This window comes from Cyprinus carpio, chromosome B22 (genome assembly GCF_018340385.1).
Source record: "Cyprinus carpio isolate SPL01 chromosome B22, ASM1834038v1, whole genome shotgun sequence".
In the NCBI taxonomy this organism is placed as follows: Eukaryota; Metazoa; Chordata; class Actinopteri; order Cypriniformes; family Cyprinidae; genus Cyprinus; species Cyprinus carpio.
This window is the reverse complement of record NC_056618.1, coordinates 19673038-19697648: the sequence shown is the minus strand read 5'-3', so window position 1 is coordinate 19697648 and position 24611 is coordinate 19673038. Positions and strand designations below refer to the sequence as shown.

General features: G+C 38.9%; 1 protein-coding gene across 4 annotated transcripts in view; it reads left to right on the top strand.

Moving 5' to 3' along the window:
- The window catches only part of LOC109082837 (glutamic acid-rich protein-like), an 848403-nt gene that overhangs the window by 549402 nt on the left and 274390 nt on the right, over positions 1–24611 (top strand). The window lies entirely within an intron of this gene.

Below are 24611 nucleotides of genomic sequence, written 5' to 3'. Positions count from 1 at the left end.
GTAAATCACAAAATAACCCAAAAAACATATATTTCATCCCAAAATTAACAGGAAAAACTGTACGTTGCAAGCTCTTTTCGGAACAGTATTTTTTGTATATGATTATTTTATTTTCGTAAAAATATATTTTTTGCCATGGTGTGCTAATAATTGAAACAATTTCAGGACCAGTTTAAGAAAATTTCACATTTGCGACTTTTTGTTTATTGACATTGAACATAACTATATTCATAATCCTTATTAATTAGACTATTTATATAGTAACTATAATATATTATCTATAAATATTATTTACTTTTATTTATTTAATATTTATATATTTCTATCACACAGTATTTACTTATGTAAATTCTAATAATATTTATATTTGTGTGTTATGATCAAAAAGATAAAGCAGAGCATAATGCGACACTTCTGTCAAAAAACATAATAGAAGAGACAAAAATACATAGCTCCTGTATTTATTAAGCCTAGTGACCTGTGTTGCTAGTCTTCAGATCAGATAATGGCAGCGCACATGTTGATCGGGACAGCTCAGCTTCCTCAGAATGCCTTAGCTAGTAGGTCAGGTCTGGAAAGTCCTGTATTCCCTCACTTCAACTTACCTTTGTCCGGTCAGAGCACCAAGCTAACGGTCAGTGGGTTGTCACTTTGAAGTCGGGTGTCAGAGGCATGCAATCGATCAGTCCTCATGAATATGGCTCTTTGTCTTTTGCCTTTAGGAGCTGGTTTATACAGTTCTGGGAAACTCAGTGTCCTGACAGCACTGTGGTTAGAGAAGAGAAGCTTCTAGCTCAGGGAATAGTTTCTGCACTGGCAAGCATGCATTCACGTAAGCTCATTTATAATCGACTATAAATCACTAATCATATATACTGATAATGGTATGTATAGCATCTCTGAATGCATTCTTACAGGCTGAGTCTCACAAAAAATCTGGGTTGTATTTCATCCCAAATCAAAAAGAAAGAGACAAGAAATTAAATTTAGCAAGAAATAAAATTTTTCTTTTTGGACAACTGATAATTGCCCCTTAAGTTATACTTGTTTTCATTATTGTCAGTGTTGATCCTCATTACTGTAAGAATAATATTTTGTTTTGTTTTTTATCATTAATATTCTGTAAAAAAAGATGATTAATTGTCATGTAATTCAGAAAATAATAAGAGAAATAATAATCTTTTAAAAAATTGTATTTCTTTTATTTTTTTTCTTCTTTTAATTTGAGGTGAAATGTTGACTTGGACATGTTCTTGAGATCATGAAATAATCATTTTCTTCTGTTTTTCTAGAATCAGAGGTATAACTCTGGAGTTGGTGGTGGAGGCGGCTGGCTTCACTTTGTCTCAGCTGATACAGGCCCAAAGACACAAATGAAAAAACTCATCCCGTACAAGGTGTCACACCACAGCTTGTTATCGTAATGAAGTTCATTCTCGTAGTATGTGCAACTAATGAACTAAGGTCTTGGAGCACTGAAATTGCTATACTGTAGCTTACTGTAAATAGTTAATGCTTATGATATACTTAGAGATGTAACGATTCACTCAACTCACAATTCATGATACTGATTTAACGTATACAATTGGTCCTCACCAATTGATAAAATATATAGTTATATATATATCTATATAGTATATTATATAGTATAATCATTATATTATATTAATATAGTAGTATATATTTAAGTATATATATAAAACAAACTAAGGCTTTGTACTAGAGTGCACTACGCCTTCTTGCGCCATATAAAAAGTGGCACAAGCACACCTGTTATTTAATCACAATCCAAACAAAGATTATGCATAGCATGCAGGCATGAGCAGTTTTTTTGGATTTTTAAATTAGATTGTATAATCTGAAATTTTGAAGCAAAATACAGATCCTGGTCTCCTTTCTTCAGCTTTGTGAAACTATACTACATAAAACATATCTGGACAAAACCAGAAACAGCCGACTATGACATCAGGCACCAATATTTATATTCCTGCGTGCATCATCAGCCTGCAGATAGGACTAGGCCTGTTTGTATCACGCAAATTTTTTTTGTGCTTTGTATATTTGAACACCCAGAGCAGTCTCAAGTGGCTTCAGGAATCAGTTCCCTCATGTGATCTCAGCGTTGGACCTCCAGATCCTGAGTTTGCTATGGGCCAAAGGGATTGAGTGTACGTGGTGTTTGCACCCATTTAGTCAGCAGGTGTGGTCTTTTAATGGAGTAATGGAGAGGTTGTGCTAAAACCTGTTTAGTGACACTTCTTCCAGATGGCATGAATTCTCTTTCAATCTCTGTCTGGAGCAAAAACGAGGCTAGTGCGTAAAACATCAGTTGAATTGTGACATGATGTTGTGGTTTGCAGTAGTTCGGATAACTCGATGCTGATCGCTCAAGGCGCCCTCTCTCTCAGTGTAGTGCTGTTTTTGATAACACTAGGAGGCGCTGTTGCTCAAGGGAACCCGTGCGGGTGGAATAGAGTTGGTAAGTCATTACAGCAAAACATTTTATACCCACATCCGCGTACATACTGCACATCTGGGTTAAGATGAGAGTCATTTTGAGTTAGTGTATTCACTGAATAGAAACATTGCCTATTTATAATTCAATTAATACTTTTTTATAATCAATGCTTACTATTGCCTTTATTTTGGCGAAGTTCACAAAAACAAGTCATATTTAAACTTAAAACTGAACACCTAAAATGTTGCATACAGAAAATTGAGAGATTTTGCTGTGACATTTTTCCTGATACACTGATAATAATGACACTGAATATACAACTATATTTATAAATTTTTTGTATTAATGCTTTTATATATTATCCTAAAAATATAAGATACAATACTTATGTATGTATATATATATATATATATATATATATATATATATATATATATATATATCTCAGCCTCAAACTGGATCATCAAATTGTCCAGTTTACTGTAGCAGAATGATCATGGTTCATTATGGCTCACTCATCCTCTGAAAAACTGCTTTTTACCTGCTTTCCTCTGGACCGCGGATCTTTGTATTTCGTGCAGCCTATTTTGGCCTCTTCTGGCGCTGTCTTTGGTAACCTGTTGGTCGAGGTGATGTAAAGCCAGAGGACTCTGTCTCCCTCGCCGCGCTGTGTGTCTTCAGTCAGGTTTACTTTCTACTCCCTCATCCTGCTCCTGTCCAGAAAGAGTAGCTGTGGGTGCTCAACAACCCCACTGGTGAGCAGGACGTTAACATGCATGCTAAAATTGATTTGCACCCCAATTATTAATCCCAGTTAAAGCTCAAACTAAAACTAACTTTTGTTTATCGGAGAGAACACCATTCTCACAATGTCTTTTGTCACCATTCTCACAATTATGACTGTCTTATGCTTTTTCAGCTGGCTCCAGTGGGTTCTGCTCTGGCCTGCTGCTCCTCAATATGGTTCCCATATTAATCCAATTACTGTCTTTCTCTAAAGGAATTAACTCAATGGTGAGGAACTAGCAAATCAGCATATTTCTTTTAAATTCTAATTATATTATATTTCTTTTTTGTTTTCAAGTTTTGTTACGTTGCTGCCCTATGTTAAACTGCTTTAAATTACTTTTTTCACACATCAATCTGCACTCCATACACCATAATGGTAAAGCACACAAATGTTTTTAACAACAAATGTATTAAAAATAAAAAACAGGATCCATGCATAAGGATTCACGCCCCTTATAGGGACAGTTGAATTTAGATCAGGAGCTATTTTATGCGTATAGATGTTAATACACCATTCAACAGTGAAGGTAACCCGTGGCACGTTTCAATTGATGGTCATATTGGGAAAGGCACCAGCGTGCCTTAATAACAAAGTCTAACCAGCTGTACATGTAATCAGAGGCAAAATCAAGCACTGAGGTCGAAACATAACCTGTACAGTCAGAACTGGTTTGCAGGAAAAGGGAGTAAGGGAGGTGAAAGGATGAGGAGAAGGATGGCAGATAATTGCCAAATGCTGATGTGCAAAGCTTGTCACATCAAACCCAAAAAGACTTGAGGCTGTTATATGTTCTTCTTCAGCTAAATATTTAGTTAAGGGTATCAATACTTCATGCAATGTACTTATTTCCCTAGTTTCTTTATTCTTAATAACATAATGGGTTGTGACACTTGTTTTGCTTTGTCACTATGGTGAATGGAGTGTAGATTGATGTGGAAAAAAAGTAATTTAAAGCAGTTCTTACATAAGGCTGTTTCATAAAAAATGTAAAAAGAGGTATGAACACTTTCACAAGGCACTGTGTGTGTGTGTGTGTGTGTGTGTGTGTATATATATATATATATATATATATATATATATATATATATATATATATATATATATATATATATATATATTCAATTAACATATAATTCATTGTAAAGAAATATTTCTTCCTTTTTTTCTAATATTTGTTTGACTGCTATTTACTTAATATTAATGCATATATAATATTAATATTATGTTCTTTCTGTCAAAGCAAAACCCATAACTGACTCAGATAACTTTGTATTTACTGCATTATTGTTTTACAAAGTTTTTTATTCCTGACAACTGCAGTTACTGCTATACTGTGATTCATTCCCAGCACATTCACACATGCACATTGATAACATACACAGCTAAACTTCAGTTCACACATTGTATTGTTTGTGTACAGGCATTCTGAGTAATGCACATCGCCCATCGTAACACCCAATATTGTGTTCGGATTTGATACAAGTGGCCAAGATTTGCTCTGTGCCACTCTCCCCCAGCCCACAGGTGAACGAGACCATTTAAGAAAACCGGTCTCGCTTAAAAATAGATTTGCAATGCTATTATAATTTTTATTAACATTTTTTTCAATTTTCGCTTTGAAATATGTTCCCATTTCGATACGGTTTGAAACTTTTAGTAATTTTACTAGTTTTACTTTTAAAACACAAAAAATGTTTGGTTTAACATTTATTTAATGATAATAACCCTGCAATTCATTTTACATTGATCTGTGTAAGAAGTCCTCGTGCTTGTAGCAGGTGGTGGAGGAGTTTACGAGGTTAAATGGTGTCACGCTGCTGGAAGCCATTCAGTATAGCTGTGAAGGAGAGCAACGTGTCAGAGCTGCATACATTCTGGATCATCACTTCTTCATTCTCTCTCTGAGGTCAATATTGCATTTACCTGCTTATGTTTAGGGGACATATTATATGCGTGGAATCACCATGAACAATCTTTCTCATTCTTTGTTTTTTGTTTTTTTGTAAAAAGGTGGAGGGCTTTTTCGTCATAATAACACGTCCAATGACAGAAGAAAGTGAATTTCTGTTTTCTTCAAATCCAGGCTGAATGCGCTTTCTGAACTGTACAGAAGAATAAATACCTTTTTTACTGCGCATGTGAAGCATGTCCGCGGTGTTTTTTGCTACCCAAGCCGATCTCGACTGACACTGATGCACAGAATAGCATTTTAATGAGCCGATAGCATGATGAACCAGATCTGAATGTTGCCATTTCTTCGTAAAATTCACTAGGAGTTACAAAACCCTCACGTATAACAACGATACTGGCTTTATAAATACTGTTTACATTTTTAAGTGCATGTTAAATAGTAAAAACATGCATGTCTAATTTGTTTTGCAATCTGAAAACGATCGATATTTAATTAGGATAATATTTGATCTGTGCGTACTTGTATTTCTCTTCTTAAATACATAAAAAGGGAGATCCAAAGTTTTTATTTATTGACACATTTTTGCTTTTGCCTAAGATTAATCTCAATATCTAGTTCTTCACGCTTAGTTGGCCTGTAGCGATGCAATTATATGACCAATGTAAAGAGAAGGGTAAACCTAAAGGAAGCAGGTAAACAGCTGCTGTCTGATATGAAACACTGTCCTTTATGTAACGAGCATTATGAGAGCAGCAGCAGAACATGACAGCAGACCTGCGCGTGTCCGTGGAATGAAGGTGACGCCGGTATTTATGTTTAATCCGCTGATTTATGTCTCACTAATGAGATTTACAGCGCGTTTTGAGCAGTGTTGGTGTGCGAAGTTGCACGCTTCCTTTAACTTTATTGTTGTTTTTAGCATTGCAGCTAAGCTACTAGCCTGAGCCGACTGGAGTGGAAAGTGCATTAGGAGGTCATATAAACTGATAAAACGCTACCAAGACATTTATCAGGCGGTTAAATAAACTATTGTGAACGTTTTTAAGATCGTGTCCCATTTGGGATGGAAATACACTTTGGGATTATTAATGAACAAAGAACGTTAGCTAACGCCACTGTCTGATTTCAGTTTCCGCTGGCTGTGTCCTTCAAACCAAGAGAGCTGACTACAGAACGCGTTACTGTAGACAGCATTTTGAGCTCATTTGTTCTGAGACAGCAGTAGTTTTGCATCTAAAGGTACCTCGTCTAGCAGCTCACTAGGATTTTGATAGCCGCCAGGTTTTATTATTTATTAGTCATAGATTCCTGTTGGACTTGCTGTCCATGTTTAAGATGTTAAGTTAATGTAGATGGTGTTGCAGGTAGGGCTTACATAGAAATTGCACTGAATTATACTGTATGTGCGCCTTGTTGTTCACACAATGACAGTAACATCCTGATAAATCCACATTGTGGGGACCAAACTTGATTAATAATGTCTACACATAATAATAAATAAGTCTAGGGTTTAAATTGTAGTGATTAGATAAATAATTAGATCAGTTCAAGAATTTCAGATGTCAAAGAGTGGTCTAAACTATTGTATAAAACTGTGTGTGTGTGTATGTATGTGTGTGTGTGTGTGTGTGATCTCTTGTGTCCATTCAGGATCTCCTGCAGAGCTGCTGACCGGCTGCATTTCAGTGGGCTCCTGCTGGCGGTGTATGTGGTGCGCAACAAAACACAACATGCCATTCAACGGAAAAAACTCCAGTCAAACAAAACATACATTCATCATGATAAAACCTTACTCAAACAAAATGTGCATTCAGCATGATAAAAGCTTTAAGCTAAAACAACATGCATTGAACCGCGATCAAACTTAGATCCAATCACAGCATGCATTAAAACCTGATAAGTTTCATCCAAGCGGCGGCAAAGCCTTAAACACAACATGATTAAGCCTCACCCAGACAGTACACATTCATCATGCTGAAACTGAAACAAAACACTGGATGCATTGAACGTGCTGAAACTGCAGCAAAATCTAAAATATAACATCCAGAAAAACTAATGTTTATACCCGTAATAATCCCTATTACTAACATATCTCAACCGTTCTTTAGATTCTCATCTATATTATAATCTATTTCTACTGGAGCATCATGCAGTTGGAGGCTCATCTTCGTCTCTCTCAGGGTTGTTTGTGGTTCTGTAAGCGTTCTCAGCGGCTGTTCTCACTTTGTACTCTTGGCGCCAGATGCATACGACCAAACTTTATGTTAAATACAGATTAAATGTTTTCATTTCAGCAATAAACATACATTGAGCTTCCAAAACCAAAATGGTTTAGCTCAAATGCTTAAAACAAATTTGAGTCCTGTGTTTTCTGTTACAATACTATATGTTATGGGAAGCCCACTTTTTACACAGAATATAATATAAAAAAGCTAATGGTGTAACTTCTTACCTCTTAAATCGGACTTTTGGAGAGAATTGTGAGATGTACAAGCACTACTATATATTTTGCAAATTCTGACTTTATATCTCGAAAAAAAGTTGCAGTTAACTTTCATAACACATCACTGAAAAAAAAAAAAAAAAAAAAAAAAAAAAAAAATATATATATATATATATAGTTTATGCTTAAAACAAGAAAAAAAATCTGTCAATTGTGTAAGAAAAATAACACATAATTAAAAATTTCTTGTTTTAAGCAATCTGAGAAGTGGAGGCTGATATTCTTTGAAATGTTAACTATTAGTGCTGATCCAAGAACAATTATGTAAATACATCCTTCAAGCTGTGATGTTACATCATCTATAGACCAGAATATTATAGAGACATAAGTGTTTTATCGACATAATTTGACATAATTGTTAAATCAGGTTTTGACTAATTGTTCTAATCAGGCTGTTATATTAGTGTGTGTATATATTTTTTTATTAATTAAATTTTGTAAAATTATCATCAAGGGCATGAGATTATGAGATTTGGCTGCAGTTATTTATTATTTTTTTGTAGAGTGACTATTTTTGTAGTAGAGTTTTATGAATCTTGTCATCATGAAGATAGTGTTGAGAAAAATGATTTGTTTTCATTGTCTGTTGTTCTGTTTATAGGTCATCAACCAATTACTATGAACTTCTTGGGGTGAAACCAGATGCTTCACATGGAAAAAAATTAAAAAATGCATTCTTTCGACCAATCCAAAAAGGTTCATTTTTTAGGCATTATTCTGTAATTGTAAAAGAGTCATTTTGGTTAATGGGTCTAGTGTTACGATCACTAATAATTAGCCAGAATGTTATCATCCACGCAGTGTGGACACTTTTATAGTGATATTATAGTTATCTGTACGCCGTTATCATTCTTATTTTTAACATCAAGTCAACCAATTTTATTCAATTTTATTTTTAAACAATTTTTTATATTTCACATTTTATTTTTATTTATTCTGTCGTCTGTATGCTTTGACAGTGGAAGAGCAGTTAGTTAATATATACATGTGATCAAAGCATTTTGCAGTTTGCATTAGTTTAATTTGTGTCAAAAATTTAAGGCAGATCCTCAGATTTTCTCTGATAAATAGTTTATCCACTGTAAGTGTGGTTTAAAAGTAGCCTGATGCATTCTTACAATGCTGTATGGTTGAACAAAAAAATTCTGCCCTAGTGTTTTCACTTCCCCTAACCCTAGAGGGAGCTGTTCGATTGTAGCAGAGAGACTGTTGTCTGTTCCCATAGTCTCTTAAATTCTTAGGCTGCACTTATTCTTGAATTTTATCCCTGATTTGTTTAGTTGTTGAGTTTACTAGGCACATGTTGGATAGTTTGTCAGCATGTCTACAAAACTGAAGCAATTAAATATGTTGGTGAAGAGACTGTATCAGGGGAAACAAACAAAAGGCGATGAAACAATTATGCAGAGAGAGAAAAAAACATCTCTTCTGGATGAAGGAGGCAGAGTGGCTGGGCAAGATAGGACCACTGGAGCATGTTTGTGTGTGTGACAGGAGATGAGGGGTGACGAACCGAGGGATATGGGTCTGTGATTTACAGCTCAAGTTAAAAAGACGAGTAGAAAGGTGAAAAGGTGAGGCTTGTGGTATTTTCTGTTCTCTAAATATGGAGACATACATTAATCTGATGCTTTTGTGAATTCAGTGCATTAAGGATACTAAATATTTTTTGTGCATGTGTAATTCATGTTCTTTAGATTGTTTAAATGCGATAAATGTATATATAAGTGTAATGTCATTGTTTTGATATGAACCCGAAATGTCCGTCTTCTCATCTTCAGTTGCACCCTGACAGTGAACCATCAATCCTGGTCTGCACAGTCAGTTTGTGCAGCTGAGCAGAGAGCGTCCAGGGGTGCTGAGCAGAGAGAAAGAGGTCAGGCCAGATTATGACCTCAGGCTGAGGTGCCAGTATGCTGCAGGTCCAACCTACAGATCCTCCAGCTCCGCCAACAGCCCCAGGTGACTGTTGGCGCCATAATCAATCCACCTGATGTTATTAAATGGGATTTTATTGAATTTGTAAAAGTGGGCATTTTATACCAAAATGAAGGCTATAATATTGGCATATACACTGTAGAATCCAGTGGCCTTTTAAAAAATGCTTAGATTTGATCCCAATTTTCCTTGAATTTTATCCTATGTCAAAAGTGAGGAACAAATCAGCAGAAACTGCCCGGCTAAAACTGATCAAACAACCCTCAAGACACCCTAGCAACTCCAAACTGGCATGCACAAAGCACTCTCAGAACATTTAGCAGCAGCTTCATAGCAACACCCTAGCAACTGCATAGCAACATGCTGAAAGCCTTAGAACAACTGCATGAGACTGCCCAGCAACCACTCAGTCAGAACACCTTAGCAACTGCATGACAGCATGCAAGAAAGCCCCCAGAACACTTTAAGGGGGGTCCTATTATGCTCCTTTACAAGGTCTTGATTTTTGTTTTTGGGGTAAAGCTAGAACAGGCTCTCCATACTAGGTTGTTCGAAAAAGCATATATTTTTCACATAGTATTTTACATTATTACAACACCTCTCTCCCCAGTCTGGCATGAAGGCTGGAATAGTTCCTGCATCAAATGAAGGCCCGTCTTCTGAAATATGAAATGCACTGTGATTTGTTAGCTGCACCAGTGTGTGTTGTGATTGGGTAGCTGCACCGATTGGTTAGCTGCACCAGTGTGTGTTGTGATTGGTTAGCTGGGTCAGTGTGTGTTGTGATTGGTTAGCTGCGCCAGTTTGTGTTGTGATTGGTTAGCTGGGTCGGTGTGGTTGTGAGTGGTAGCTGCCGCAGTTTGTGTTGTGATTGAGTAGCCTGCCACCAGTGCGTCGTTGTGATTGGTTAGCTGCAACAGTGTGGGTTGTGATTGGTTAGCTGCTCCCAGTTTGTGTTGTTGTGATGGTTAGCGGGTCAGTGTGTGTTGTGAAATGGTAGCTCGACTGCCCTCCCAGTGTGTGTTGTGATTGGTTAGCTGCACGATGGTTAGCTGGGGCTCAGGTGTGGTGTGATGTTAGCTGGGCAGTGTCGTGTTGTGATTGGTTAGACTGCGCCAGTGTGTGTTGTGATTGGTAGCGCACCGAATGAATTGGTAGCTGGGTCAGTGTGGTTGTGATTGGTTAGCTGGGTCAGTGTGTGTTGGACGGTTAGCGGGTCAGTGTGTGTTGTGATTGGTAGAGCTGCGCCGTGTGTGTGTGATTGGTTAGCTGCACCAGTGTGTGTTGTGATGGTAGCTGCCGAGCCAGTGTGTGTTTGTGATGGTTTAGCTGGTTCAGTGTGTGTTGTGATTGGTGAGCTGCGCAGGTCTGTGGTGATTGCAAGCGGGGCATGCGCATGTTGTGATTGGTTAGCTGCGCAGTTTGTGTGGTGATTGTTTAGCGGCACCAGGGTGTTTTGTGAGTGGGTACATGCCAGCGTGTGTTGTTGATTGGTAGCTGCCCGGGTGGTTGGATTGGTTAGCTGGTCAGTGTGTGGTGGAATTGGTTAGCTGCGCCAGTGGTGTGGATGGTAGCGGCACGATTGGTAGCTGGGTCAGGTGTGTGTTGTGATTGGTTAGACTGGTCAGTGTGGTTGTGATGGTTAGCTGCACAGTGGTGTTGTGATTGGTTAGCTGCACCAGTGTTTCGTGTTGTGATTGGTTAGCTGCGCCAGTGTGTGTTGTGATTGGTTAGCTGGGTCAGTGTGTGTTGTGATTGGTTAGCTGCGCCAGTGTGTGTTGTGATTGGTTAGCTGCACCGATTGGTTAGCTGCACCAGTGTGTGTTGTGATTGGTTAGCTGGGTCAGTGTGTGTTGTGATTGGTTAGCTGCGCCAGTTTGTGTTGTGATTGGTTTAGCTGCGCCAGTGTGGTGTTGTGGATTGGTTAGCTGCACCAGTGTGTGTTGTGATTGGTTTATGCTGCACCAGTGCGTGTGGTGTGAGTGATTGGTAGCTGCGCCAGTGTGTGTGTGTTGATTGGTTAGCTGCGCCAGTGTCGTGTTGTGATATGGTTAGGCTGCGCCAGTGTGTGTTGTGCTTGGTTAGCTGCGCCAAGTGGTGTCCTGTGGATTGGTTAGATGCGCGCCAGTGTTTGCTTGTGATTGGTTAGCTTGCAACCAGTAAGTGTGTTGTGATTGATTGACAGCAACTCTGCGCCTGGTCGGGAAGTGTCAAGCCCCTTACCCATAGCGGCTCTTGCCAGATCTCAGGTAAATATTGCGTCAAAATCAAATCAATTTGAGTGTGATTTGGACCCGGTGATTGTAACTCACTCTAAGCCGCGGCTGCCAAAAACGGGAAACCTAGCGTGTCTCCGACATAGTGATAAAACAGTCGTCGTGCCTTTTTGTAGTGCAGCTCAACCAGTGTCTCGTCCCATTCGTCGTATTTGTGGAGCTATCACAAATCCTGGAAAATATGACATGGTCAGTTCAGACGATGTCAGTTCGTGTGTAGTTTTTGAAAAGTGATATTCTGTTAAATAAAATATCTCCTTGATGAAGTGGACTTTGAGCTTTGTAACTTTGCAGGACGATCTTTTGTATGTTGTTCACAACAGCCAACATTACAGAACTAACGAAAAGTTGAAAAACAAGTGAAAACAAGGATAATAGCACTCCCTTTTTAGAAACTGTTAATAGTTGTCTGCCTTTGAGCAACCACATTAGAGCATCCTATTCGTCCAGGGTCATTGGTGGGCAGATTTCATCACGCCATGTACAAAGTCTAGTTAAAAAAAATCTGTCCCTGGTTCATCCTATTACTAGTTCTGCGACTGTCAGCCTGAAAATCTCAGAAAGTCATTTCCAACGAAGTTTTCGTTATACTTCAGTTTGATGTAATATTGTGAAGCCTCTTTTCGTTTGAATCAAACTATGCAGTAAAGCACAAATTTTTTAAGAGAAACGTAATAGGTTCATGTCGCGACTGTATACATTGTTGGGTGCTATACGTTTTGTGGCACCGACTCTTAAAAAATAAAGGGTTCTTTATTGGCATTACTGGTTCCATAAAGAACCTTTCCAGTGTAATAAAAGCTTCCTTACAAAGTGATAATTTGTGTACTTTTATTGTTGTTCAACTCATTAAGGTTCTTTTAAACAAGCATGCTGTTCAGCGGAGCTGAAAGGCTCGAGTGAGCCTATGTGGTTCTTCTATGGTACATCACTGAACAACAAAAAAGCAACTCTCTTCTTGGGTTCTGTAATTCGGGCGGAACGTTACTTTTAAGAGTAATGTTTCATTTTATTTTTGTAAGAATCATGTCATAAAAATTCATGATTATAGTTCAGTGGCCAAATAAACCAGTGTTGTAGCTCTCTGTTTGTCAGTGCGGAAAGCCGCAAGAGAGCATGCGTTACTGGTAAGCAGAATTTCAGACAGGCGCAGCCGTTCGGCAGGAAAAACCACAGCTGAAGAGCGGAGAAAGAGAAAAGAAACGCACACATGCGTTTGGTGGGACTACTGCAGTGGCTAACCATGCTACTCCGAAGTCTCTCAGTCCGCACTACTTTGGAGATCGTTCAGGTGAGTTTCCTAAAACATATCAGGCGTACGACATAACATTGACTCAACATGCACAGTGTTTCCAGCCTATATTTTTCAACACACTCTGAATGATGCTGCTGCGCGCTGAGTAAGAGAGTGTTTTGCAAGCACTGTTTGAATGAAACGCAGAGCAAAATGTGTTTTCGTTTGTTCATGTGCCGTTTTCTGATGAGTGCGTATGTGATAATTGATGTTTTGTTTTTCCTGAAACGCATTTTGTCTGTCCCAGACGCCAGATGAACCCATAGTGTGTGTTCGCGTGTGCTGCACAGGTCTGGTTAAAGAAGCATTAATCAGTTGATGTTTAGTTATGCCTTTTCCGTATCAGCTAAATGTTTTTCAAACACATTGAGATTTAGGCAACTGAGATTAAGTATCTTCTACAAACAGATGCTGCTCGGTTGAAGCGTAGCAGAAGTGCACTTAAAAATGTTTGAAAAATTGACAAAATGTTTTATTGGAGGCCCCTGTCAGTACCGCCCACGTGGCCTTTTGAAATGCGACCATTAAAGTGTTCGACTGTGTGGCACGATCGTGGATGTCTGTTTACCCCATCACAAATATATGTTGGCAGTAAACCAGTTCACCTTTGACCTCGGGCCGGTCGTGGCTCTAACAGGAAAACTGGAAAAGCTCCATAATAACTTCAGGGATAGAAGGCTAGAATATCATCACTGATATCTAGTAAATAAATCCCAAGAAAGAGCCAGGTGGGGTCGCCCTTTGAATGAGTTGCACGTGTTGCCTATCCTAGGATCACATCAGAGGTTCTGTGATGGTTTTGTGAAACAATTATGGGACCCTTTGTTAAGGGCATGTAAGAATGAGAGGGAAAATTAAGATGATTGCCAGATTGAATCTCAGTTATTACGTTTTGACCAAGTCCTTTTATGGATTTGTTCTTTGTATTACGCAACCTTAATTTTCCTGTATCGAAATATTCGGCCCTAATTGCTATGAGGTTGATGAAGGTTACATGTTTAAATTTGTAAGTACTTTGGCTAGACAAAGGCATCTGCAAATGGATAAAAAAAAAGGCCATTAGAATAACTGCTAAAATCTCTGAGCCATGATGGCACCCATATTGTGGGAATGAAATTTATACTGTGAAGCACACTCCCCTGAGGTCATTATTTCAAATTATTTCAGTGTAAATGGTCGACATGACATGAAAGTAAATAGATTAGTTTATTTAATAATTTTTTACAGTTTCATTTTGACTTTGTAGCTGGACTTGGTAACACTTTATAATAGCTTTCATTAATAAATCATTACACAAACTTCATATAATGCTTAATGGATCATTACGTCTAATATAATTCAAGAGTTAGAACAATAAGATAAGTGCTGCTTGTTAATGTGTGCTTATATAAACTCGTCAAACATTAGATAATGTTGAAACAAACCATTATTTATGTAAGTTAAAATGCTTTCGCAAATGTACATTAAACTTTCAATTCCATATGATCAAAAACTCTTAGTGAAAAATCTACCAAATGATTCTAAACAGATGTTATAAAATGATTAAAAGCTTTGTGTTCATGCACAACTTTTTTTGCTGCTGTTGAGGTGTGATATGGGTAAGTTAGGGACCGGTTTTGGTAGCGTTGGGTTGGTTTAAGGGTTGGTTAAAGGAGCGGTCAGTACAGTGTAACAGGGGTCAATTTGATTACTAATAAGGGAACACAGTTTCAATCTGTTTGTATATATTGTTTTGAATAAATGAACAAGTTTTTTCTTTAAAAAAAAAAAATGGTTTTCCCCATTTCAAGGAAGATATTCAGCCTGTTGTGTACCCTCGATGACATCCTGAAGAGTAGTATACTCAATGTGAGTGTTTGAGGCAATAACCTATTTTTTGAAACTTTTTTTTTTTTTTTTTTTTTTTTTGCACCAAAATTACAATGTGGTTATGTGCTTTAGCAACGTTTAGCTAAACGTAACACAAACCTTGTTAATTAACCTAAGGTCCAGTGCCCATAAAGATTACTTATTGATTTAGTAACCGTTTATAAACATTTACAAATTATGAATAATTTTAAACTTTAGATTTGGCTATGGATATGTGGTGAACAGGGTACTTTAGGTCTTTCGGGGGACACTTTTTAATTTTTATTGAGATGACCTGCCTCATAAAGGTAATTAATGATTATTTAATACATTTTAAACATTTGCACATGATGACTAGTTTCCACTATCAGATTGGGGTACGAGCAAAAACATGAACAAATATATTCATAGATTATTTGTTCAAGATGTGTAAATAGAGGATCTACTACAACAAAGGCCAACGATAAAGAAAAATCATATGACCTGAAAGTTTACTGACATTTGTAAGCATTTAAATGTGCTGGCATTTAATAATCACGTTAAGCATTAGGTAATCTTTAGTAAGTTCATAAAGTAAACATGCATTCGACCATTATCTCATATTCTGCTAGCTATGTGAATATATATTAAACTAAGTGTGATCTGTTGTAAAATTGTAAAAAAGTGTAAATTGATCATTCTCATGCTGCTGTCTGATTTTCCTCAGAGCCGTGAACGGCTTTAAGAAGCAGCAGCGATGATCCTGAAGACGAGAAGCACGGGGGAGGGTTCCTGGAGAGATATTCAAGATTCCCAGTGCATGGAGACGATAATACTAAAGCTAGAAGAAAAAGACAGATCTAAAAGCACATCACACAGATTATGGAAAGGCAGAATGCAAGTTGTAGATGAATGTTGAGAAGAGTCCCTTGAATGGTATTCATTATGTGTCACATAGATTTTTTATACAAAATTTTTAGGAGGTCACCTAGTTATGTCAAATACACAAACACAGCAAGTATTTCAGCCCTTGTTTTTTTTTTAGCCCAGTTTCTGTTCTTCTTCACACGCAACTGCAAATCAGGATTAAGGTCACGATTTTTTTTTTGAGGGTGCAAGGGCAATTCAGTGAGGAGTTATTAGGTGCCAATACATTGGCCTCCTCATGAGGTGTTTTAAAAACACCTGTACATGTACTGTATTGCCTGCATTTACAGGCGACATTGTAGAAACTGCAACCTGGGAGAGGGTGCTATGGGAACATTGCATTCCTGATAAAGTAGTTCTGTCCAAAACACGGAAAAAACTGGTAACAAAGGCCCACTGTACTTGTGTTAAGAAAAAAAAAAAAGCTCAGAGAGGTGTTGTGTGTCGCTGTGTGTGTTTTGTGTGTGTCGTGTGCCTGTGTGGTGTGTGTGTGTGTCTCGTTGGGTCGTGTTGCCGTTTGTGTGTGTGTCCTGTGTCTGTGTGTGTGTTGGTGTGTGTGGTGCTGTGAGAGACCCGACGGAGCAGAGAGAGAGAGTTTTTCCACCTTATGGGAAGAATGCCATTACACAGGCATACACCGGGTCAGTCGCGTCCAGAGGTGAGTTTTATATTATCAGGTGACTGGTTCATTTTCCACTACTAAGGAAATGAATGCAACATCCAACATACATTTTATTGTGCGTTTCCTTTCACCCATGAGGTAACAGTATTCTATGCTGGGCATAGATACACTGCATTTCCAAGTCTCGTATCACCGGCATCTACAACTCTTTCGCAGATCCCCTGGATGTCACAAGGGCTTCGATTCCCATACAGAACAATCTTCTTTAGAGATCTGAATGATCTTGCCACTATTTGGAGATGGTCAAACAAACAGTAATTTTAAGACGCTGACAGTCTACTTGTAAATTTTCTTTGATATAGAAATCCCATTCCTTAAATTAGCAGAGAGCCTCATCCCTATTAAATTCAAACATGCATTTGGTTTCCTGTCGAACTCACTCTAACTGCAAGCCGGCATGTTTATCTGCTGTACTGGGTTTTGAGTGATTAACCATTATAATGATTATATGGCGATCCTCAGTTATGTAAACGCTTTCAATCTGCACACAAAGTGTGTTTCCTCCGTAGACTTTTTGCTCCTCTCCTCCTTTTCTTCTACATTACCACCATTTTCTAATATTTTTTGAAAGACCCCGTGCTCTTACGCCTTTTACCAAGCTGCTAGCAATTTATCTTGTCTCAAAACCATCTTCAGTAAAAAAGCACCCTATTTGTGCTAATTACAGTATCACACTTTGTCAAATAACATGCCTCCGCGCCTTTTTTAACATTCCCCCTAGCACCAAGCAAATAACCTCATACTAGGTCTCTCCAAATTTGCAATGTTCTTCTTTCCAGACCTTCCCCGAGAATCACAACTGCCAGTAGCTGCACTGTTTTACGAAGCCGACTACACCTCCTACCAAAGCTCTGTGTGCACTGTTATGATGATCGGCTGTTCTGTTGACCTATTCGGGGTCCTGGGAACTTCAGCTCTTTTTTCACTAGGGGTCTACTGACTATTGTTCATTGGACCTCACCATGCAGGTGACGCCTCTATAGCTCAGTCCTGCTCTTGGAGTGACTCGGCTTTCAGGAACGATGCTAGGCGGACAGATTTACGTCGATGCATTTAATCAATAGCGCTCTTTCATGCTAAGCGAATCAATTTTTAAGAGTTTTGAAACACAGTTTAAGTGCACCGTTTGGGATGAGTACTTCACAGTAGTACGATCTAAACAACACTTGCCCACAGAGCCCACAGTGTTCAGCCGGATTGCTGGTGGCAGATCCCTGCTGATCCTTCTGGCATCGTTTTTTTATTGGAGTAGTTTATGGATGGCTGGAACCTTCTCTCCCTGATCCAACATCTGGGTTTTCCCAGATGTGCCTTTAGAACGAGTTATACCTCTGAATATCGACGCTCTTGGCAGATTGTCAGCTTTAATGCCTGTTGGCAGTCTCCAGGAGAAGAGGATAGAACAGCCTGTCATGGTCCTGAAGCCCCACATGTGATTTTTTTGTTTGCTTGGTATAAACCCAAACATTACCTGTGGCTAAAGTTTGGGGGTCGTCTTCAAATGCAAGCACCCACCAGTCAGGTTTTGTTTGTGTTGAATAACAATCAGCTGTAGGAGATGCTGTTCAAACAACAGTTTGTAAATCTGAAGCTACAAAGTCGACAGTCTGAAATTAAGTTAAGGATAGTGACTTAATACGGATGTGTGTTTCAGATCAATAGAGTAATAGCTGTTGCGTATGCACCAGAAGAAGGCTTAGATTCTTCTACAAAATGGATTTTATAAACAATTTTTTGCTCTGAATCCATTGTTTTTTTTCATTAGCAAGCGACGGAACGTTTGTCAATTCTGACTCTACTTGGCCACCGTTCGTTACGAAGCATGGTAACAAGAGTACAGCACAGTGTTAACTTGATTTACTAGAAAATGCGGTATTAAACTTCTTTACATATTCGCTTCTATTGTAATAAGCAACCGTGAAAGATTCTGAGGTGGGTGACACTGTCCCGTTAAGTTCCAGCTCTCCGCAATGACTTTCTTTCCGGAATCATATAGTCCCACCGTTGAACAGTAAGTCTCTATGGGTGCCGCCAGGGTGAACAGGTGTTCTCGCGTCTATTACCGTTGTTTTTACACTGTAAACAAGAATGTTTGTACTAAAAATGGTAGCGTAAACCGTTTAAAATGTGATTTCAAATGGGTAACCGTGGTCAAAAGTACTTATTAAATACATATGCGAACTGGACTAGGGTTAGATATCTTGCTGTTGCGAGTTTAGCGTCCTTAAGGGAAACAGCAGCGGCAGTTTCAGTTTCGTTTTTTAAACTGTTTCGTCGCTGCCTGCCTATGTCACAATTCAATCTACTCCAGGAACGAAACCCAGGTGCTTTATAACTACTTATCTCTCTCTCTACTAAACTCTTTGTGAAATGAGCAATGTCTCCTCCGTTACAATCGAACTCAAAGCCCCGGACCAGTGAAAAAGCACTCACAAATAGACCAGGGGAAGCTTGGTTAAATATTGTGGCCCCCATCTCCTGGCGAGGAGACTGAGCATTACACACCTACGTGCTAGGGTTGGCCGCAGCGAGCAAAGTACTGCGCGTCAGGACGGGGGAAAAAAAAGAAAAGTTCCACGAGCGAGACGTTCGACGCGCCCACCGAGAAGTGTGCCGGAGCGTGGTGGAGTTCCTGAATGGGCCAAAATAATGATACCAGGCGAGAAACCGACCTTCACCTATCAAGTTGTGATTTCTCATGCATGCGTATTTCTATACGGGAACGGCTCACGTGCATTTGCATTGCGCATTGATGACAAGGTAGGGAGAGGTATATGTAAGACGCCATTTTAGTATTATAAGATCTTGTGTCGAACAGCAAGAAATGCGTCATCCAGAATCGGTTTTTGGTGGGTATATGATTTCAGGGGTGACCCTACAGAGTAGCACGGTATTGCGCCGGTCTCGCCCGCACAAAGCGGGTCGGGAATATGCAGACGATGCGGATGAGAACGCAGAGACACTGCCGGAGAGGCTCATAAACAGCACGATTCTGGAGGACTATATTTATTTGTTTACCAGAGATGTATTAGTACTCTGCCACCAATACTGTAGCCCGGCGACTCTCTGTGACCCTACAAAACACCGACTAACCGGAAATCTCTTATTTCTGCTGACGAGGAGAGGCCACGGGTGATAATGGGAATGCATGGAAAACCTCACCTGTTGTAAAATAAATACTGTTTGGTGATGTACATTGTCAGCTATATGGCTAGTATATGTAATCATCAAAAAGATTAGAAATTTAGGGACCGCACACGAGGGTGGCCCCTGACAAGCCTCTCCAAGAAGCCATATGTTATAGCTCAAAGGAGTCCGTGGATGGTGTGTGTTTCTTCTTCCTATTTCTTAATTTCCTCTTGTCTTCAGTACCTACCCTATTTACAAGTTTTTTATGCGTCTAAGTTAACACCAATGAATGGGATGAAAATTTGCCTTGGTGTGTTTTTGAGAATATCTACATGAGTAAGTTGTCACTGGGTTTGGATTAAAGCAGTTTGGATGGATTGCTGGGGTGGGTGAAGTGTGGATATGACACATGGGGGGGAAGCATATTAATCAAACTCTAAAAGAAGAGCCGGACGTCGAAAAAAGAAGCTCTATACCTATATATTTTAGACAAAACAATTGTCTTTCTGAGCTTTCATTGATGGGAATCAAACAATGGGGCATCACAGCTGAGAGTTAGTCTGGGAATTTTGATTCATTGTGTCTCATTTACCAGGATTCCAACACAATGTAAGCCATAAACACCGGTAATAACACATTTTTGTATACTAGAATAGAGTACGATAAGAATATTGTTTTCCTTGGCACTTAGTTAAACGTAGCAGCATTAGCACCGAGGTTCAGGGGTACAAGACTTTACTGTATTAATTTGTCGTTTGGATCAAAGTAGTTGGTTCTTTCATGTAATCTTTTAGCAGCATCTTTGAAGGGTAAATAATTTAAGCTACGTCTTTTATTGCGGGTCCTTTCATCACATCCAGATCTGAATAAGGTATCCTTTTATGTATGCCGATAAGATTACATTATCTCTTGTGCTTGTAACAATGCTATTTACAGAGGTGAGTTATATGCACACAGCACTATTCTGCGCCATTTTATTGTGTTGAAAGAAACCTGACTGTCCATTTAGATTCTTTTCGTTCAGTCAAGAAAAATATAATATAGAATATATACGAGGCTATATCTCGTATAGTACGCTAATAATGGTATAATCAATAATATATCTTTTTGCGATTACTGAACTACTGGTATAACTTGGAATAAATATATTTCACTAAATTTTAGGTATCGTAAATTCATGTGGTCCTAAACCTTTTTTTTTTTTTTGTGCTTGGGTTTCGCAGCAAGGACAGAACAGTGACTCATATTCATCTTTTCTTGAGGCATTTATCAGTCCACTTATACACCTAAATTTTTTGGTTCAACATAACAGCCATCAAAAGTGATTACTGACACCTATTTGTTAGCAACATGAGCGTTGCCGAGATGAAATTCCTGAAGGCAGGCGGATGGGGGGCGAAATGCACCGAATGAATTGGCCAGCTTCCCGTTAGCCGTGGGAGAGACAGGTGTGTGTGGTAAGGTGCTACGTGTGACCGTGAGCCTATGGCGTTTATGGATGCATTATCATCAAGTCCTGTCGCAATGATGCACGCTGCAGCTCAACCTAATCTGGCCTCGGTCCTGTGTTGTTGTTTTCAGCTGGAATTACTGTGTCGTTTAGTTTTTTAATTTTATTGTAGAAGACCTGCAGGTTTGACGCTACGTAATATTTAATTTTGATTGATGCTGAAGCTGAATGTAGGGAATGTAAACCTTTCCTAATGGTTGCAGCACTGCCCATGACTTTGCATGAGCCTGCTGGTTGTAAGTGACACCTTCAAGTCCAATGGTGATGTATCGGATTGATTTTCACAAGTTTAAACCTTGTGACGATTTAAGGTTTCTTTCTCTGCTGTCACGTGCGGCCCAGCAGCAGTGAAGTGACTGATGAGAGTGCTATTGCCCGATTGGCAGGGGGCTCAGGTTTGTCGGAAAGAGTCTGAGACAAAGTTTAACATCCCAAGAAGTATGACACACTCTTACCTCCTCTCCCAAAGGGAACGATGAAACCTGACACGGGAAAAATCAAGCCTCTTGAATATTTTTCACTCCAGACAATGATTCGTAAATTTCAACAATTTTGCTACAAAGAATATAGTTTGTGCTTCCCAGTTCTATAAACAGCTTGTAGTTTGTATACACATCCACAATGAAATATTGCTAATGATCTTAGGACAACTTTCCTTTGGTTGAATGAAGCACTATTTGTCCACATTCAGTATGAATCTTGTTTTTGTCTTCACACAAGCCCTCATTGGATGGCAATTAATGCCAAACTCCGAGTTAACCCTGCCGTGAAAATCCCGTTTCCTCCTGATGTTGGTGAAAACTGTTAGGAATCTGTAGTTTGAGAGGTAAAACATCAAACATGACCCCCCTTAAGTTTCCTCCTTTATAAATAACGTGCAGTCCTTGGGGGTTGGCCAGATACTAAAAGGATCAATGTCATTAAAATAAAGATAAAGATGGCAAAATAAGCTACAAGAATAATAAAAACATAGAGGCTATTCTTCATTGTTCGTTGGACTACAGATACAACATTCTGCACGTCCATGGTTACATTAAAACGAAAAAAGACGACATCTACCCAACAAAATCATTTCGCCCAAGGCTTGCTATTTTCAACAATGAGCCAATGGTGGTGGGGAAAACCCACGCGACCCCGTGCAAACAACGCACTGGCAGTCGCGTGATGTCTAGAAGTTTTCAGCTTTGCAAATCAAAGAAGTGCAGTGCAGGACAAGCGGTCCTCGGAAATCTGAGACACTCTAGTGAAAACTGCACCTATTGCTTTTTTTTGGTTAAATCAAAAAGATATCAGTGCCACAGCTAATAATTTTCAATTAGTTACATAGAAATAATAGCCAAGTAAAAAATGTCTTGAGCATTAAATTTAATTTGACAAGTTAATTAAACAGAATTAAATTGTGTTTTAGAAGTGTACTAGCTCAGGCCATTTTGCTTCTAGCTGAGAGTTTCATGTGCAGTTCAACATGTTTCTTGTGGTTTGTTTATTTTTTATCCTGTGTGAAATTTACTATTATTCATCTTTGAATGATTTGTTTTTTCTAAATAACAAATTCATACCAAATTTTTTTTCAGTGAGGTGGCGGAATCGGTAAAGTGAGTTTTTATGTTATTTACATCATAAATTTCTATAGTTTTTCCAATGCTTGAGACACCCTACCTAAAACGTGTATGTTTATTTTCAGGTTTAACACACTAAAAAAAATCCCGTGATTTTCTACCATGTGGTCATGGAATCCGCCTATAGCAGTGCGCTGATACCTGCGGTTCAGACTGAGAAACCTCAGTTCTTAATGACTGCTCGAGTCTTCATTCACAGAAAGGACGCCAGGAGATGATCCTAAAAATGGGCTGTCTAGGGGTGAGAGGGGAGATTGTGGGAGAATGAAGCAGTCTGAGGCTGATGAGTGGGTGCTCAAACTCCCACTGGTCAGCGCTCTTAGAAAGGAGGCGCATGATGACAGCCAAATTCCAGGACAAATACTGCCTGAGCCTGCACAAAAAAGAAAAAAAAACTGGAACCAACTGTACATTATCAGTGTGTGTGCAATTTCAGAGAGAGAAAGTGAATGTTAATGTGTGTGTGGTGTGTTATTGTGTGTGTGTGCTGTTTGTCTGTAAAGTGTGTTGGGAGTTGTGGCCAGTCGCCATGCCAGCTCTGAGGCTGGCTTGGCTGTATTTCACAAATGGCACACGCAGGGTAGGAGGTAGAATGAGGGGAGGACTGACCGAGCTCAACCCATTCATTTAGTTGCAACATGCAATCCTGCAGACACCCCTGCCTGCACGTAGCATGTATCTGAATGTTTTCCTGATAAATATTGTGTTAATTGCATTGATGAAACAAAGTACTGTTGATTTGATGCGCTTTGTTTTCACGCCTATAAATGCACACAAACACATGACTATTGTGATAGGTATATAATTACACTGAGAATGTGCTGGCGCTTCTATTCAAGTGTAAAAATCACCTTATGTAGACAAGCAATTGTCACCACATTGGACATTAGAACAAGCCACATTATTACAAGACAGCGACATTAGAGAAAACATCTACTACACCACACAGTTATACACGTCAGACATGGGTGTTTGGGAGGAAGATCCGTGTGTGTGTGTGTATTTGCGCTTGTACCCCCCCCCCCAGTGCAAAAGACTTCTACTGTTGTTGCCCCACCGGGGAGCCCTCCAGAGAACAAAATAACAGAAGAGAGGCTTTAGCTTCCATGGAATATGATTTTGTTGCTTTTGAGTGCCATAATGTGCTCCACATGCTTGGCATGGTGTCAGTGGTGTCACTCTGTTAAGGGTTACAAAGGGACAACTTCGAAGAGGTCCTTTGAGGACACGCAAAAACAACTCAAGAGACATCAGTAACAGGCATTTTACTTGGTACATCAGATCAAAACTACAACATGATTTTGAACCATAGAGTCTATACAATTAGTTCCATGTTTTAAAAAATATCTCTATGGTCATCTCTAGCCTATGACATTGTGTAGGCTAACTAGTGAATTGGCAATTTAATCAGTGTTTTTTGACAAGAAACAAAAGATGCAGGCTTTTGGGTAGTTGACATGTTCCAGCAATGTCTAAAAAGCATTTAAAGATTATTTGTAAATGTAAAAATTATGACCAGTTACAGCAATAACAGAGTTCTCAATTATCCCTATCATATGTCAACTACCCATATGCTATGAAACTGCAGAATTCCTAAAGTTTATTGTTTGGACGTCATGTTGAGTGAGTTTCTGGGTCAGTGTTCCTGTTTTTGGGTCACTGGGGGATAAGTGACTTTATATAAATAATCAACTATACAATCCCCTTTGACGTTAATTTAAAACTTAAAGTACTTTTTTGCAATTT